Source organism: Spea bombifrons, chromosome 1, assembly GCF_027358695.1.
Source record: "Spea bombifrons isolate aSpeBom1 chromosome 1, aSpeBom1.2.pri, whole genome shotgun sequence".
NCBI classification, from domain to species: Eukaryota; Metazoa; Chordata; class Amphibia; order Anura; family Pelobatidae; genus Spea; species Spea bombifrons.
The window spans coordinates 77,568,823-77,587,258 of NC_071087.1; the positions used below are offsets into that span (position 1 = coordinate 77,568,823).

At 43.0% G+C, this 18,436-nt stretch overlaps 1 long non-coding RNA gene across 1 annotated transcript in view; it reads left to right on the top strand.

Moving 5' to 3' along the window:
• Window positions 1-2,893: 2,893 nt before the first annotated feature.
• Window positions 2,894-18,436, top strand: part of LOC128492003 (uncharacterized) — a 108,813-nt gene continuing 93,270 nt past the window's right edge. Inside the window, exon 1 of the long non-coding RNA XR_008354055.1 lies at window positions 2,894-3,517. This is a non-coding gene — a long non-coding RNA (uncharacterized LOC128492003). The remainder of the gene's footprint in view (window positions 3,518-18,436) is intronic.

The window sequence follows — 18,436 nt, forward strand, 5'->3', positions numbered from 1 at the left end:
CCAATCGACTGCGAGGCCAAAGAGAAACTCTCTTGGTGGTTGAGTCACATAGATGCCTGGAACAGGAGGGCGATATTCGGCGCTACTCCCGATATAGTTGTAGAGTCCGATGCCAGCCTAGAAGGTTGGGGAGCGAGATGCGGTCATTCCTCCACAGGAGGCAAATGGTCGCTGAGGGAATTAAATTTAAATGACTCCATATAAATTGCCTGGAACTACTGGCGGAGTCGTTCGCCATTCAGAGTTTTTTGAGAGATTCCTTAAACTGCTCCGTAATTCTTCGACTGGACAACGTCTCGGCGGTCAGATATATAAACCATCTGGGTGGCACGAGATCCCAGGCACTTTCGAGTCTGGCCAAGGAGTTTTGGCAATTCTGCCTCGCCCACAACATATCTGCTCAGGCGGAGCACATTCCAGGACTGAGCAACTACGTCGCTGATTGGAACTCACATCACCTCAAGGATTCCGGTGACTGGCGCCTGCTTCAATCGATATTTAGCTGAATCTCGGATCTTTGGGGCCCATTCGAAATAGATTTGTTTGCCTCCCGTCTGAACACTCAACTCCCCAGATATTTCAGCTGGAGGCCAGACCCGGAGGCTCTGGTGTCCGATGCATTTCTGCACTACTGGTCGCTCCACAGGAGTTACGCGTTTCCCCCCTTTTGGCACGCACGTTGCGCCATCTTCGACGATGCAGCACCTTTCTGGTTCTCATTGCTCCTTTGTGGACCACTCAATCGTGGTTCCCTACACTGTTGGAGATGCTAGTGGACGTTCCGCGCATGCTTCCCTCCAGTCTGGACTTAGTGGTGGACTGGGACGGGTGTCCCCATCCCCTATTTTGTCAGGGTCTACTAGCTTGGAAGGTTTCCGGGGACCCTGGTATGTCCATGGAGTTTGGAGATTAACTCAGGATCTCTTGGCGAGAGCTTGGGCGCCAGGAACTAGACGGGCTTACAGTCATGCCTGGGACATGTGGGAACGTTGGTGCATGGGACAACGTGTGGATCGGCTGCTGTGACAGTGGTGCTGCGTTTTCTCACGGAATTATTCGACGGTGGTTTGGCTTACCACACCATCAACATGTATAGGTCTGCTATTTCCGCCGGGCACGTAGGTATTGAGGGGGGTACCTTTGGGGAAGCAAACAGTTAAATGCCTTTGCTTAAGGGCATGAGGTTGTCTCTCCCACCCCGCCTTCGCTATTCGGGCTTATGGGATGTTAACGTTCTCCTTCAATTTTTGGCTGTTTTTGTCTTTTCGCAGACCTCACTTACCTGTTAAGACTGCCACCTTGGCCCGGTGGGTTATATGGTTGTTGGGGTCTGCGGGCATAGATACTTCCATCTTCGGCCCTCATTCTACTAGGGGGGCCATGGCGGCCAAGGTTGCGTTTCTGGGATGTCGGTTGGAGGATCTCCTGAAGGCAGCGGATTGGTCCAGGGAGTCTATGTTTAGGGAATTTTATTTTAAACCTTTGACTCATTTCTCTGCTACCGTCATTGATCAGCTTTAACCCCTTGATGACAATTGCCGGTCCGGGCACGTCACGGAAAAACAAGTTGTTTACAACAAATGACGTGCCAGGACCGTCATTTGTTAAAACTGGTGAAAAAAATCGATCCGTGATCGTTTTTTTTCACCCAAACGGCGTTGCTGTAATGCCTTGACCTCGAGGCATTCAGCAACGCCACGATCGGCACCAGGGGCCATGTCTGGCCCCTCCCCGGGGCGTCAACATCCGCCATACAATGTATGGCGGTGGACGCCCATTTTAAAAGCGTTTAGGAGGCGATCAACGATCATCTCCTAAACTTAAATGGTGTAGCTGGAATGCCTCGATCAGGAGGCATCCAGCAACACCAAACACTTACCCCAGGATGGACTGTGACCGCTCCGGAGAGCGATCACAGTCGCAGCTGCACACAATCTTCACCATCCGCAAGATGGCGGCGGCCCGGGAAAAAAACAATAAAGATGCAAAAGTTCGCTAGAAGATCTCCAGACCCTCTAGAGAACTCTGGCTCCACTTGCAGGTTGAATACAGGTACTGCATTCAACCATGCAAGTCAATGGAGCCCAGCTTTCTAATCACAGTGTGATTAGTAAAAATAAATTAAAAAATAAAATTAATAATAATTAGAAAAAAATAGTAAAAAAAACAGTAAAATGTAAAAATAATTTCCCTCTGATGTCACTATCAGGGGAACCTTCAAGTTGAAAAAAAATGTTAAAAAAAATTAAAAAAGGCAAAAAAAAATGAAATATATATTTTAAAAAATATATTTTTGTGAGCAAGTCCTAAAATTAGCACATTAGCTTAAAACAATTCTCGCATGGATAGAGTTAAAATACTGGCATATTAAATGCCCATGGGGTGTCTACTTTTAAAAAAATGTATGATTTGATGGGGTAAATTGAATTGGCCGGGTTCAACAACGTCCCAATTAACATGGGGGGGAAGGATGGCCACACATCTAATTTCCAATTAGAAAAATGCACACGTACCAAATGTGGCCTTTTAGTTCCCCCCAAAAAATGACAAACCCATGCATGTTGGGTATCACTGTACCCAGGAGATGTTGCTGAACACATATTGGGGTGTGGTGTGACAGCGGCATATACCAGGAGCTGTAAATTCATACATAACATAGGTGTGGGGGGGAAAAATACACACAAAAGAATACTACTGCAAACTTTGAAAAAATTCTGGTGGTAAAATGTGTGCATGCAAAGAGTTAAAATACCAGCATTTAAAATACCCTGGGGTGTCTAGTTTTAAAAAATATATGGTTTTGTTGGGCACACTGAAATGGCCTGGCTCAAAGATGTACAAAATAGGGCATGGGCAGTGGATCCCCAAATGCCAACGTTCAACGTTGAAAAATGCGCATGCCCCAAATGTGGCCCTTTTGCCCCCAAACAGCCAGGCAAAATCATTCATGTGAGGTATCACTGTACTCAGGAGATGTTGCTGAACACATATTGGGGTGTTTTGTGATAGTGACATATACGAGAACCTTTTAACTCATACCTGAAGTAAAATGTGTGTGACAAAACAAATGCAAAAAAATGACTGCCACAAAGTTTGACAGACTGGTGGTAGATATGGTGCATAGAAAGAGTTAAAATACTAGCATGTGAAATACCCTGGGGTGTCTAGTTTTCAAAAATATATGGGTTTATTGGGCACACTGAAATGGCCTGGCTCAAAGATGTACCAAATAGGGCATGGGCAGTGGATCCCCAAATCCCAAAGTTCAACATTGAAAATGCGCATGCCCAAAATGTGGCCCTTTTGCCTCCAAACAGCCAGGCAAAATCATTCATGTGAGGTATCGCTGTACTCAGGAGATGTTGCTAAACACATATTGGGGTGTTTTATGATAGTGACGTATACCAGAACCTGTTTATTCATACCTGAAGTAAAATGTGTGGGAAAAAACAAATGCAAAAAAATTACTACCATAAAGTTTGACAAAGGCTGATAGTAGAATTAGTGCTTGGAAAGGGTTTTCAAAAATATATGACTTGATGGGGTAAATTGCATTGGCCGGCTTCAAAGATACCCGAAATGGCACATGGGGGAAAGAATTACCAGATTTGGAAAAAATGGCTTTGAAATAGCAAAAAGCTACCTGTACTTATTGCCCCGTAATGTGTAGAAAAAAGCAAAAAAACATAAAAACATTGGGTATTTCTAAACTCAGGACAAATAGTAGAATCTATTTAGCAGGTTTTTTCATTACCTTTTATAGATGAGTAAAAGATTTTTCAACTAAAAGTTAGAAACAGTCATTTTTTTCTAAATTTTTCACCATATTTTATACTTTTTTTAATAGTAAATAATATGATACAATCAAAACAAAGCCCTTCTTGTCCTGAAAAAAACAATATCTAATGTGTGTGGGTTCAGTAAAGGGGAAAGAAAAAAATGACAGCTAAACACGAGCATCGCAGAAATGTTAAAACGGCCATCGTCACGAAGGGTACAAAAAGTAAAATCAGCCTTTGTCACGAAGGGGTTAAACTAGCATAATGGGAGCCTCCGTGTCTTTATAAATTGCCAGATTTTACTAATTTATGACGTAAAGTCATGATTTATAAAGACACGGAGGCGAGCATTATTCCCATCTTGATTCGCTGGTATTCCCTTTCTTCTTAGGTTTTGGTTTGTATTCCCACCCATTGCTTTTTTGTGTAATGTGTATTGTTTTGCATATTATTTACTATGTTTACTATTTCATGTTTGCTATGGTTGTTGCCTTATTATGTCAACTGGCCATGAGCGTTTGTTGCTGATGTTTGTTTGTTTTGGCTCATTCTCTCGATTTTCCTTTTGTTTCAGCATGAGGAATCCTTGGTATCAGGCTGTTGGTTGGTCGACTGTTTTCTCCTGTTGTTTGGTTCGGTTCAAAGAAAAGAGGAAGGTGTTATGGATGCAAGCGATTATATAGGAAGAGGAGGGGTATCCTTGGAGGTCCCTCATTGGATACTTATGTACATGTTCGTGATTGGTGTATTTGTATATTTACATATTTTTGTTGTTACCGTTTTCTCTTTCTTTGCTGCTGAGGGAATGAAGAAAAGAGATAAGCATAATGCTCGCCTCCGTGTCTTTATAAATAATGACTTTACGTCATAAATTAGTAAAATCTGGCAATTCTCTTCTGTCAGTTTCTACATCCCACATTTATAGCGTTACCACTTTACATGTGCTAGTAAAATGTGAAATGCAATGTGGCCTGGAAAATTGGCTGTTGTGGTAACCCCAGGTTTGGGTTCGCCCTGTTAATGCATGTAATGCTGTAGAAATGACAAGTGAAATTCACCTGTAACCCTACAGCATTCATATCATTTTAATAGAAGTCAAACTAGATATATCACTATTCCACCATGCTTATTTCCTACAGCGCAGTGTGAAAATAACAGCAAGGTTTAATCACTCCCCACCCAAAATTTTATAATCACAAAATAGGTCAGGATTGAGCCCTGAGCAACTACACCTTAACCCCAATCCTGTTCACGCCCCCAAACTTTATTCGCTGCCACCGCCAAGTTCTATTTAAGGTTGCAAAGGAGGCTTCGGTAATACCCTGAACTACTCGAGCTATAGAAAAACCCAATTTAGTTAAAAAATAGCACTTCTAAATGATAAGAAATGGTAATGTGATAACTATGGCTATCCCTGGAAGCTATAGGGCAACAACACAGAAATCATTAATTTGTATTTAATTCAACAAAAATGTGCTTTACAAAAATAAAAGAGACATACAGAAATAAATGCAAAACAGTATAAAAATAAACAGGGATAAAACACAGAAAATTTACGTAAAACAAAAATAAAATAATCTGTGGGAATTTCTTGATGTCATAGTCCCTTGTCAAAATAAAAAGAAATTCTAAATTTTAATCCCAGGTTTCTGTTCTTATAGAACAGTTGTCACTTTTCCTCTGGGAGTCCGCCCATTTGGTGTCAAGTGGGAAAGGGAGTGAGTAGCACTTAAGAGCTTGGTCATAAAACCTGATATTTTAATGTCTCATATTTTGCTGTTATGGCACCACGTAGATTAATAACTCTGGGGTAATCGCACCCACCATGTTATTAGAAGTGTACAGTTACCAAAAACCCTGATAGCTAGGTGACGTATTCTTATTTCTCAGGCCTTGTTAAATTCCCTCCAGCCATGTTTAATGTCATTCTGGAGAGCATACTGCCAACACAGAAAACATCTTCATGTCATGATTGCAATATGGAAACTTAATCATATTTATCAAATCATAACTCTGAAGATGCTAGGTGCTGTGCCCCCGTGTGACCCCAGTGCCTCCTCCTCTGTAAGAGTTTATGGCACCCAGGACAGGACATCTGGTATCCTTTGATGATGCCCTGCTTAGGTGCTGTTCCTGCCCCACTGATTTTATAATAGGGTCTGGCCAGGACTCCAGATAACACTTATGGCAGGAAGTGGCTTAAGAAAAACTAGTTTTTCTTCATGGAAAATGCCTTGTCAGCGTTTTAACATAAACCTTTTGTATCAAAAAAAAAAACTATCCAATCACGTGATATAATGGTAAAAAAAATGTTCCCATATATGCCAAATGAAACCATAAAAAGAAATGAACGCCATTTTTCTACAAAGCTTCAACCCCCTTATTAAATATATGTAGATTGCACAGGATGCACACGCATGATACAGCACATCATATAGGCAAGTGTATGCTTGTAAATATTAACTATGATTTGTAGATGGGCATCTTGGGAATGGCTAATAACATCTGAAACCAAATGACTAAAAATGCTCTTATTTGCTTGGAAAAATAGTGTTTTATACGTTTATTAAACCCTTTACAACTTTAAGAGGTACTATAAACAGCTAAAACTAATACGCCCCAAGGTTATCGCATCACTAATACATTAGATATCATGTTGTCAGCTGTCTGCCTCTGAGCTTACTGACCTGCACACATTGCAGTCAGGAATGAAGGACTGCAGGGATCAGCTACAGGGGAGGTCAAAGTGAGGTAGAAACTAGACTTGCGCATTCGTCTTCGGGCGAACATGGAAACGAGCACGAAGAGGCCGTTTTTTTGTTCGTTCCGAAGACACGCCGAAGAGAATACAGTGCCGGCAAAACGCAGGCGAAGACGAAGACTCACAACCACGAAGAATCGAAGAAGTCTTCGTTTTGCCGCGCAACCGCCAAAATTTCAAACAGGAGTGAGCTGATCCTCGTCTGTCCAATCAGCTCGCTCGTGTGACGTCACGCTAAGGTTCTCATCCAATGCCTGTGCTGCTGTTTTTTGAATTCTGAAACCGCCTTTATAAGACCAGAGCTTGCCTGAGAGATCCATTCATTTTTCGCTGTGACTGCTTTGGCAACACTGCTGTGCTGCATCCCAGGGTTACAGAGAGAGATAGTTCTGTTCTGTGTGAGACTGGTAAGCCTCAGCCTGCCATTTCTCACAGTGTACTGTGTTCAGTTCTACTGAAATAATAATTTTATTAATTTAGTCACTTTTTAATTTAATTTTTTTCAGTGCTTTTGCCTACTGTCTGTCCTGTCTTCACTTAGATAAATTAAATAATATAATTTATAAATAATTTAATAGAATATATAATAATTGAATACATGATAAAATTATATACCGTATTGGCCCGAATATAGGCCACACTTCCCCCCCCCACTTTAAGTCTTTAAAGTGGGGGTGCGACCTATATTCGGGGTCTAGCGCCCGGGACATGCAGTAGGGTTAGGATACAGATCCCCCGCAGCGGTGCAGGGGACCTGCATCATACTCTCTGATGCGCTCAGATAGCCTCCCCTGCCAGCACTTTCCACGGGGGGAGTGCCGGCACGGAAGGTTGTCTAAGCACATCGTGCAGACGTTCACCGGCTGCGGTGATGCACGTAAACAGCCTCCGCTGCCGGCACGTCTGCACGGTGTGCTTTAACAATCTCCCTTCCCGGGAATTCCCACAGGGGGAGTCCCGGCAAGGGAGATTGTTAAAGCACATCGTGCAGACGTGCCGGCAGCGGAGGTTGTTTATGCTCGCATTGCCGCAGCCGGTGAACGTCTGCGCGATGTACGTTAATCTTCCTTGCCTTTACTTCCCACGGCGGAAGTGGCGGCACCGGAAGTTGAATACGCGTTATGCGTAGATGTCCCCCGCCGGCCCCGCAAGACCCCGTGGAGTCTGCACCGGTAAGTCTGGCAGGGGGGGGACATCTTAGGGAAAGAGTGGCAGCATATCTCGGGGGGATAGAGTGGCAGCATACCTCGGGGGGGCACATCGTGGGGGCAGAGTGGCAGCATACCTCGGGGGGGGCACATCTGGGGGGCAGAGTGGCAGCATATCTCGGGGGGGGCAGAATATTTTTTCTTTAATAAAGCACCTCTACTTTTAGGGTGCGGCCTATATTCGGGTGCGGCCTATATCCGAGCCAATACGGTATATATTTGTCAGATATATATATATATATATATATATATATACTATAGTTAGTTAGTATACTAGTGTAGAGTGTACTGTAGACATTCAAGACATCAACTAGTGTCTAATCTAAAATCAGTAATATTATATAATTCATTTTAGCTAGCTTAATAGTTAATTAGCTATAAATAAAATTAATAATTAATTACTACTAGCTTATAGTTCAGCTAATCTTATTAGTACTGGTGCTGCAGCTCTTTAGTTTGTGCTTTGTTTTAGCAACAGCAAGAGACCAAGTCAATTTTTCTTAATTAATAGTATTTAATTTTATTTCATTTGTTTTGCTCACCTCAGTCCATCAGTGAAGTGAACTTGTTGGGCTAGTGAGTGCAGCCACATAAGTGCTGTGTTCTTTTTTGATCAGCAAGCAGTGACGTTAACTGTTTTGCAAAGCTTTTCTCATTTATTTTACATTTTATTTTAATTTTATTAAAAGTACCCTTAGTGTTTTGCTCACCTCCGTCCATCAGTGAAGTGAACTTGTTGGGCTAGTGAGTGCAGCCGCATAAGTGCTGTGTGTTTTTGTTCAGCAAGCAGTGAAGCTAACTGTTTTGCTGTGACATTTTATTTTCTAATTTCTTTTCAAGAAAGATTGACTGTGTGACGACAACAACTGTACTAAGCAAAGCTTCAAGGTACTAGCTGTAGTACTAAAATCATTCTAATCTTTAATCTTAATCTATAATATATTATATAACATAATATAATATAAATTCTAATTCATAATCTATAATATAAGTAATTCTAAATTCTAATTCATAATCTATATTCTTCTATCTATAACCCATAATATAAGTAATTCTAATATTTATTATATAACATAATATAATACATTCTAATTCATAATCTATAATATATATAAGTAATTCTAATTCATAATCTATATTCCATCTATAATCCATAATATAAGTAATTCTAATCTATTAATAATATTATATAACTTAACCTCACTTTAGTTTAGTGGGCTTGAGAGCGTCTGCCTAGAGTTAGACTAGAATACTAAGGAATATAGCTTTAGGCTTAGCATAGTACAGGGGCGTCCAACATGCGGCCCGCGGGCCAAATGCGGCCCGCGAGACCTCGAGGTGCGGCCCACGTAAGATCGGCAGCCAGGGCAACCGATCTTACGCGAGCCGCACCTCAAGCCCTGCTACTTACTTGTGGGAGGGTCTTCTGGACTGCACACAGAGGAAGCGGAGTTCACGTGACATCCTACTTCCTCTGTGCTTTAGCAGAGAAGGCAGAGGGAGGCCGTGCCCCCTGCTGAAGTCTGTAAGCGGCATCGAGGAGCTGCAGTCCAGGTAAGGGGGTGGGGAGGGTGTTTGAATGAGTGTGTGTGATTGAGGGAATGAATCTGTGAATGAATGATTATATGAATAAATGAGTGTGTGTGTGTGATAGCTTGGATGTGTAAGTGCTGGAACCTAGGCATGATGGGACTGTGATTGCTGTTAGCAATCACACTCCTATCATGCCAAGTCAGCCAGTACATGCTGAAACCTGGCCAGCTGCCCCCTTGTGTATTGATGCTGCCAGCAGTATGGGGTCTGCACTTACAGCCACCCTGTACCAGCATGTACTGGCTGACTTGGCATGATAGGAGTGTGATTGCTAACAGCAATCACAGTCCCATAATGCCTAGGTTCCAGTATTTACTGGATGGATGTGTAAGTGCTGGAACCTAGGCATGATGGGACTGTGATTGCTGTTAGCAATCACACTCCTATCATGCCAAGTCAGCCAGTACATGCTGAAACCTGGCTAGCTGCCCCCCTTGTGTATTGATGCTGCCAGCAGTATGGGGTCTGCACATCACTTACAGCCACCCTGTACCAGTGTGTATTGGCTGACTTGGCATGATAGGAGTGTGATTGCTAACAGCAATCACAGTCCCATGATGCCTAGGTTCCAGCATTTACTGGATGGATGTGTAAGTGCTGGAACCTAGGCATGATGGGACTGTGACTACTGTTAGCAATCACACTCCTATCATGCCAAGTCAGCCAGTACATGCTGAAACATAGCTAGCTGCCCCCCTTGTGTAGTGATGCTGCCAGCAGTATGGGGTCTGCACATCACTTACAGCCACCCTTTACCAGCATGTACTGGCTGACTTGGCATGATAGGAGTGTGATTGCTAACAGACTTTATTTTAATCTGCATATTTTATTAAAGGCCATATTTTTTGTCACAGTGAAAAATGAGTGCGGCCCGCGCACGTATACAATTCTGATGAAGTGGCCCACTGCAGAAAAAACTTGGACACCCCTGGCATAGTAGTAGGCTAGGCTCTTAGGCCCGTGTAAATTCAAAGTCTTTAATTTTTTTATCCCCTTTTTTAAATTTTTTTTTATATAGTTTTTTTAAACACTACACTACACACACAACACAAAATTTGAAATGGATCCTCCTTTTGGGACTAAGGAGGGACAAGCTCCATCTACCAGCACCACCACCAGCACCACCACCCGCACCACCACCAGCACCACCACCAGTTCTAAGATGCAGCCTTTGCGTCAGTCAAGTAGGCCAAGCTCTCGCTTATCATTTGGGGAAGCATTGCTTGAAGGATCATCAAGTAAAGGAAAGGCACCAAAAGCAGGCAGTAGTAGTGCTGCTAGGCCCACAAGCTCTATGTTTTTTTTTACGGAAAGCCTAAAGCACCAGAAGCACGTTCAAAGTTAAAGGGTAGCACAACTAGTACTTCTACTAGCCCAGTGAGTAAAAAGAAGTACCTTTTGCCCCAAGCAGCATCGTCCCCATCCACAAGCAACATGCAAGGTACCAAGCAGAGCCAAATTAGCAGCAAGACTCAGAGGGATTTTCCCAAACCAAAGCGATCTCATTCCTTCGTAGGGAAAACCACCACAACCTCTACCGCCTCTACCACCACTAGTGCTGCACCTACTGTTCCCACCGGTACCACCATGTCCACCTAGTACCTCTAGCAAGCCACCAAGTCCTTACAATATTTTTGTAAAGACAGTTAGAGAGAGGGCTACACATAGTGGAACTCCACCTAGCAAGGTAGCAGAGGAGCCTGAGACTGAGAGGCCAAGTGCAGAGTCTGTTCTTCCTGCTCGTACTACTACTAGTCACGATATCAGTCTTAGCTCCAGCCTAGTAGGAATTCCATTTGATCTGGCTAATGAAGAACTAGACTATGAGCCAGAGGAAGTAGAGGAGATGAGTGGTCAGGAATCAGATTCCTCAGGGAGCAGTGTCCAAATGACTAGTGCACAATTTTCCCCTGAGCCTCCACCTTCTCCGCTACGATCATCACCACCACCAGCAGCAAAACCTACCAAATCTGGTAGAGTTAAAGCAATTAGCAGTCCCACTATGGCCAGTACTGGTACCACCAGTGCCACCACCACTAGTTCTGCCACTGTTCAGCAGAAGCAGCACCCAAGGCACACTCCAAGGCTATGCGCGCCCCAATTTGGGAGCACTTTGAAAATGTTGAAGAAGGGCGCTATGGAAAGTGCAAACATTGTGGGAAGCTAATAAGCAGAGGGAAAGTGTCTGGCCATTTTTCCAGTGCTAGCATGAAGCATCACCTCAGCACTCAACACAACGCTGTGCTATTGGGGAAAGATGCAGAAGTAAAACTTAGTGCAGGCAGCATAGCTGGTGGCCGTGGTACTACAACAACTAGTAACATCTCCAGAGAGAGTGGAAAAACCCCAACAGCTGCTTCTGAGCCAATAGCAGCAGCAGCTAGTGCTGGCAGCCAGAGACCAAGGCAGGTTGGAGCACTGCATGTCCAGCCCACTCTGGAACAATTTGTGGCATTCCACTCCAAGAGAACAATGCCCAAACAGCAGGCCAATAAAGTAACGCGACTTATTGGTCAGTTCATTGCTGTTGGAGGGGCATCCTTCTCCATGATTGAAGGGGAGCCTTTCAAACAATTGATGGCGGCTGTGGCTCCACAATATACAGTTCCGTTACGTTCTACTTTCAGTAGGAACATTGTCATTGTATCGGTCCTGTGTTTCAGCAGTGAAAGAGGAGCTTTCCAAGGCTGCTGGTCAGTCTGTTCATTTCACAACAGATTTGTGGAGTGCACCTAGTGGGCAGCATGCCTTTCTTTCTTTGACAGCACACTGGTGGCAGCCCGGTGTGCCCAAGGAAGCTGCTACAGCAGGCTACCAATCATTCCTTCTCCATGCAGAAGTGATGGATGAAAAGCACACTTCCCAAAATATTCTGCATGCAATGAGGAAAATGTTTAGCCTTTGGGTGGGAGCAGAGGCAGGCACCAATGTTGAAGTTGGTTTTGTGTTAACTGACGGAGGTGCCAATATGGTGAAAGCGCTGCGAGATGGTCATATTGTTGGTGTGCGCCGTGTAGCCCACATCATCCATCTTGTAGTAAAGGCAGCAATGTCAGAAGGAACTAAAATAGCAGCAGTAGTTCTGTCCCGCTGCAGAAAGATCGCTGGGCACTTTCACCATAGTGTTAAGGCTAGCCAACTTTTGAGGGAAGAGCAAGAGAGGTCAGGTCTTCCCGTACACTGCCTACGACAGGATGTCAGTACGCGGTGGAACTCCACTTTAGACATACTGGAGAGGATTTTGGAGCAGCAGAGGACAATCCATAATCTTGCCTCAGAGCATAATATTGGGATTACATCTCCATTGAATAGGGAGGATTGGACAGTGATCGCCCAGCTAGTGGCAGTCCTTAAACCATTCAGGGATGCCACTGAAAATTTAAGATCAAACACTGCCAGTCTGGCCCAGGTAATCCCAGTGTTCTCCCATCTAGGCAGAAAGATGGATGTGTTCCTTGAAAACTGTGAGGCTGTTCAAGGTGGCACTCTAGATCCTGACGTAGCAGCCATAGTCAGGAAGCTGAAGAATCTGCTAAAAGTACACCTTTGCAAACGCATGGAAGAGAGTCCCAAAATGATGCTAGCGTGCCTTTGCGATCCAAGAATTAAGGGAAAGCTAGCAATGAAATTCAATGTTCTTAATAGCTACCGGGAGCAATTGGTTAACAAGGTGCGTGACTGGCAGCGTCAAATGGGAATGCTGTCCGAGGAGGGAGAGGTGCAGGAGGAGGAAGAGATGATGTGGTCTGCTACTCCTAGCAGCAGCATCAGCAGCAGTGTCACAAGCATCACAACACAGCTGAGTGGAGCAGCTGCGTTTTGGGAAGAGGCACTTGGGAGTATAGTTGGACCATCTGACAGAGCTAGCAGCAAAAAGGAGAGTAGTGCTGCTGAAATGGTCAAACTTTAGCTCTGTGAAGTTCCTTCTGCACCTAATGTTGATCCTCTTAGTTACTGGGATGAAAAGAAGAGTGTGTGGCCTGCACTCTCATGGGTTGCGCAGCAGCTTCTATCATGTCTGCCAACCACTGTTCAAAGTGAGCGCGTTTTCTATGACTGGAAACATACTGAGTCCACAGCGCTCACGCATGGCACCTCATCTGATGGAGCAGATTGCCTTTCTTAAATTCAATCTGCCCAAGTTGGGTTACCCAGCTCTTAGCTTGGAAAGTTAATTTTCTTTCTCTAATGTTCAAAGTAGTTTCTCCCCCTGGTTGCACGTGTTTGCGGTGTGGCAACGTCTGCTACCTCCGCCGGTGTAGCTAATTTACGCTAGGGCCTTGTGTCTGAGCTCTGGAAGTCCGCTCCCAAACGCCAAGGACTGACAGTTTTTGGATGCTTTGCTCTGGGGTGAAACAGGTGAGCGGGTCGCCAATTGCCCACTCATTCGCCTTTCCCAATGCTGCTGCTGCTGCTGGTGGTGCCAGCGTCTCTTCTCTGCCAGTTCGCTTCCTGGCTAGTGTCATGCCTCAAATGTCCCTAATGGTAAGGGTAGTTTCTCCCCCCTGGCTGTGTCTGTTTACGGTGTGGCAACGCCTGCTACCTCCGCCGGTGTAGCCAGCTTAAGCTAGGGCCTTGTGTCTGAGCTCTGGAAGTCCGCTGCCAAACGTCTAGGACTGACAGTTGTTTGGATGCTTTGCCCTGGGGTGAAACAGGTGAGTGAATCGCCAATCCCTTACGAAAAATTACTGCAGTTTTTTCTGAAGTAATACTGCAGTTTTTTGGACATGAAAAAACGGCAATACTGCACTTTTACTGCAGTATTACTGCACTTTTACTGCAGTATTACTGCACATTTACTGCACTTTTTTTTTATATTGCAAACCTACAGACCAATAGAGTCGCACACACGTACCTTCACGGCGCGAATGCATCTGCTGCTGCTGCTCCGATGTGTTCTTAACCCCGTATTAACCCCTGCTACGCAGCTGGGAGAAAAACGAAGATGAAACGAGCATGAAGAATGTCCACGAATATTCGCCCGAAAAGAAGACAGGAACGGGCGAATATTCGCGGAATACGAAGATTTTTTTTTCTCCGAAGACGAGCACGAAGACGAACACGAAGAGCCCCCTGGTGCCCAAGTCTAGTAGAAACCAGATTTTTTTTCTCTCTCTCAATAGAATGGTACTTCTAGTCAAACAAAAGTTTTAAAAATAAAATAAAAAATGTGACCAAGCACATCTTACCTCTCCCATGAGAAATATAGTAAAAAATAGTATTTTAGAATTTTGATTCAGGGAGAGTGTGTGTGGCATCAACAGGGGTGTCTAGCCTCAATGGATGTTGCTTCAACCAGCACATGTCAATCAAGCCCTGTTAAATAAATGTACACACACTCCCTCACATACAAATCTCCCAATAATCCAACATTTCATCGGACAGTCCGGATTTTCAGGCACACCCTCGTTCACAGTATCCATTTCCAGTATACATGACCTCAGCCTGACTTGACTATGATCCTGTCATTCCTGTGCTGTGTACCAGGTTATACCAACTCTGCATTGCAGATCCTTATCCTGGGACCTATACCTGGCATGACATTTTCATTAGAAATATAAATTACAAGAAAGATGAACAATTTTATCTAGTCTATTTTTTTACCGTAAAGACTTCAAAAAAAAAAAATCTTATACTTACAAGACAGACATATTCACAATTGTATAGTAGGGTGACCTCATTGGTCATGTTTTTACATATTGCTGACCAGTTCAAATAAATGCTGCCCTGCAGTATGGGGGATGTATATCTGACTAATTGGTTCCCTTCATCTATACATCCCCCATACTGCATTGCAGCATTTTATATGGGCTGGTCAGCAATATGTAAAGTTATGTGTCCTGGAAAACATGGCCAATATGGTCACCCTATTGTATAGCATTACTTTGAGTGCTCTCTCAGATCCTGCATTACAGAACTATACTTAAGGACAGAACTGTTTTTTAATTTTTTGTACCCTTCATAACATTTGTGCGGTGTTGCTCATTTAGTATGCCCACACAAATTATATACTGTTTTTTCCAGAGCTTTTTCTTTTGAAAAATGTCTATTTGGTATTTTACTCATCTACAAAAGCTAATGAAAATTATGGTATTATATCAAACCATTTTTTTCAGGCCTGCACATACTGTCCTATTTGGGACATCTTTGAAGCAGGTTAGTTTAACCCCTTCAATCCCAGGGGTTTTTGGTACCTCAAGTCCCGGAGCAATTTCGCAATTTTTGCGCTATGTCGGTTCAGGGATTATTCTCTTTTCCTGTGAATAGTGTACCCATGTAAACTATATATTGTTTTTTTTCAAGGAGAGATAGAGCTTTCTTTTGATACCATAGTTAGATGATTAGCTGAAAATTTAGAATGAGAAATTTTGTAAAAACTAGCAAAAATTAGAAAAAAACACCTAATTTTTTTTGTAAACTCTTTTTATTAAATTTTGAAAAAAGAACAAAAACATTGTAACATAACGTCACATCTACTGTCTCATAGACGATAAGGAACAGTACACAATCCCAGATAAGGGAGACAAGTGACACAATAACAGAAAAAGAAAAACAAAAAGAAAACAAACAGGGAGGTTAAGGCCTAATTTTGATTGTTCACGTTGCAAACCAAAGGTCGCAATTTTGGGCTTCTTGTTATTCCAAATAAAACGTCGAAATAAAGTATTTAGAAGTTTCTCATCAACTTGTTTAAGAAAAAGTGGCAAAGACTGAAAGAGATATAGCAATTTGGGGAATGTCACCATTTTAAGAAGAGCTATCCTCCCAGAAAAAAAGAGCGGCAATTGTTTCCAACCCTGCAACTCCCTTGCGATCTTCCGAACCATAGGGTTATAGTTGAAGCTATAGAGGTGAATCGGGCACTTAGGTATCTTTACCCCCAGATATAATAGCGATTTTGATCCCTACTGTATTCCCAGATGAGGCATGCCCGGTGGGCATCTCAAGGGGCGCAGGCATAAGGACTTGACCTTGTTAACCTCAAACCCCGTAATTTTCCCGTATGTATCCAACTGGTCAAAGATAAGCGGTATGGCAAGATGCGGTTGAGTAATATATAGAAGGACATCATCCGCAAAGGCATAAGCTTTCAACTGATGGGAACCCACAGCAATGCCCGAGATATTGCGAGATAAGAGAAACAACTGTAACAAAGGATCCAAAGCTAAATTAAAAAGCAGCGGCGAAAGGGGACATCCCTGACGTACACCCCATTCCATGATAACTGGGGAAGAATCCAACCCATTAGTCGTAATGACCGTGGAGGGATTACAATATAACTGCCGAATCAACGTCAAAAAAGTTTGGCCAAAATGTTGGATTTTTAGAATTGGTATAGGTGTGGTAATTGTAACCATTGCTTGATCTGCCCGGTATCCAAACACTTTAAAGAATACCACCAGAAAGATGACTCTAAATTAAAAGCCTTTGCCATTGAACAATTTATCTTGGGTCCTAGAAAGGGCATTATAATCCTTATGTTGCAAAAATGTGAAACCTTTTGGATGTTAACCTTAAACACTGTAGTACCTTGGAGTCTAAACGATCATTTTGATCTGATCCCTTTCCTTGAATAATATTCTTTGCCGATTTCTAGATAATATATTGGTTTTGATTTATTATTATAATTTTTATGCTTTGAAGGTAATAATCGATCTGTTTATTTGTTTGGAATGCTTATTTTTTTTTTTTTTATATCTATAACTATATGGTTTTGATTTAGGGCTATATTATATATTTGCTCTCTATATATAAATCGTTACTTTGACCCATTACCAAGTGTGTTCAATGGGTTATTTATATACTTACCTTTAACACTGACCAATTACCAAATGTGCACAACGGGTTAATCATATACTTACCTCTAAATACTTATTTTCTATTACTTCCACCTTAGAATATATTGGGCGATTTTTGTTGGAAATTTGAGCTGTTCTGTAGCGATCCGGCTCCCGGCACGGGTCTCGCTATGCCGCCTATGCGAGACTTTGTTGCCGGTTGCCATGGTTTCTGTGACGTGATTAGAGTCACGCACGAAAGTTTTGTATTTTGTCTCATGAGATGACTGTGCGCCTATTGCAGCTGAGGAAGTGCAAACGAAACGCGTCCTCCTTGTGTTTTGGCGCAAGCCTGGCCAGGCACAGTCATTACCATTGGTAAGTGTTCCTTTTCTTGATATACGAAGTATAATTATTTTCTTCTCCCTGTATATTTAATGTTTTAGCCCTTATTGGGGCAGGTTGAACACCACTCCACTGTTTTTTTATTTATTTGTATATTTGTACCCAATTATTGAGGTCTTTTATATATGTTTTTTTTATTTGTGTATTTCTTTTATTGAATGTACTGTATATTTTTGTCTTTGTATTAAACATACCGTATTGGCTCGGATATAGGCCGCCCCCGTATATAGGCCGCACCCTAAAAGTTTGGTGCTTTTTTAAAGAAAAAGTTTTTTTTCTTTAAAAAAGCACCAAAAAAACATGCTGCCACTCTGTCCTCCCTCCCCGAGATATGCTACCACTGTCCTCCCTCCCCGAGATATGCTACCACTGTCCTCCCTCCCCGAGATATGCTACCACTGTCCTCCTCCTCCTCCCTCCCTCCCCGAGATATGCTGCCACTGTCCTCCCTCCCCGAGATATGCTGCCACTGTCCTCCTCTGCCCCCCCCCGACTTACCGGAGCAGACTCCCGGGTGTCTTGAGGGGGAGTAGGATGCAGGTCCCCTGCACCACTGCGGGGGATCTGTATCCTAACCCCGCTGCCTGCCCGGCGCTAGACCCCGAATATAGGCCGCACCCCCACTTTAAAGACTTAAAGTGGGGGAAAAAAGTGCGGCCTATATTCGAGCCAATACGGTATTCCCTTTATATTTATCCAAGCGCTGTCTCTTGTTTTCAGTTTGTGTTTATCTTTGTAGGCTTTCTCTACCTGTTGGAGAACGTGTACTATTTAAGACTAGCAGCTTTGTCATTTATCGGTTATGAAACCAGTTTATTGTTTATATATACACATTTTTGATTTAAACACAAGAGACTGGTAACTATTATTGATAATTATTTTGTTTATGTCACTTATTGGTGTGTGGGGTTG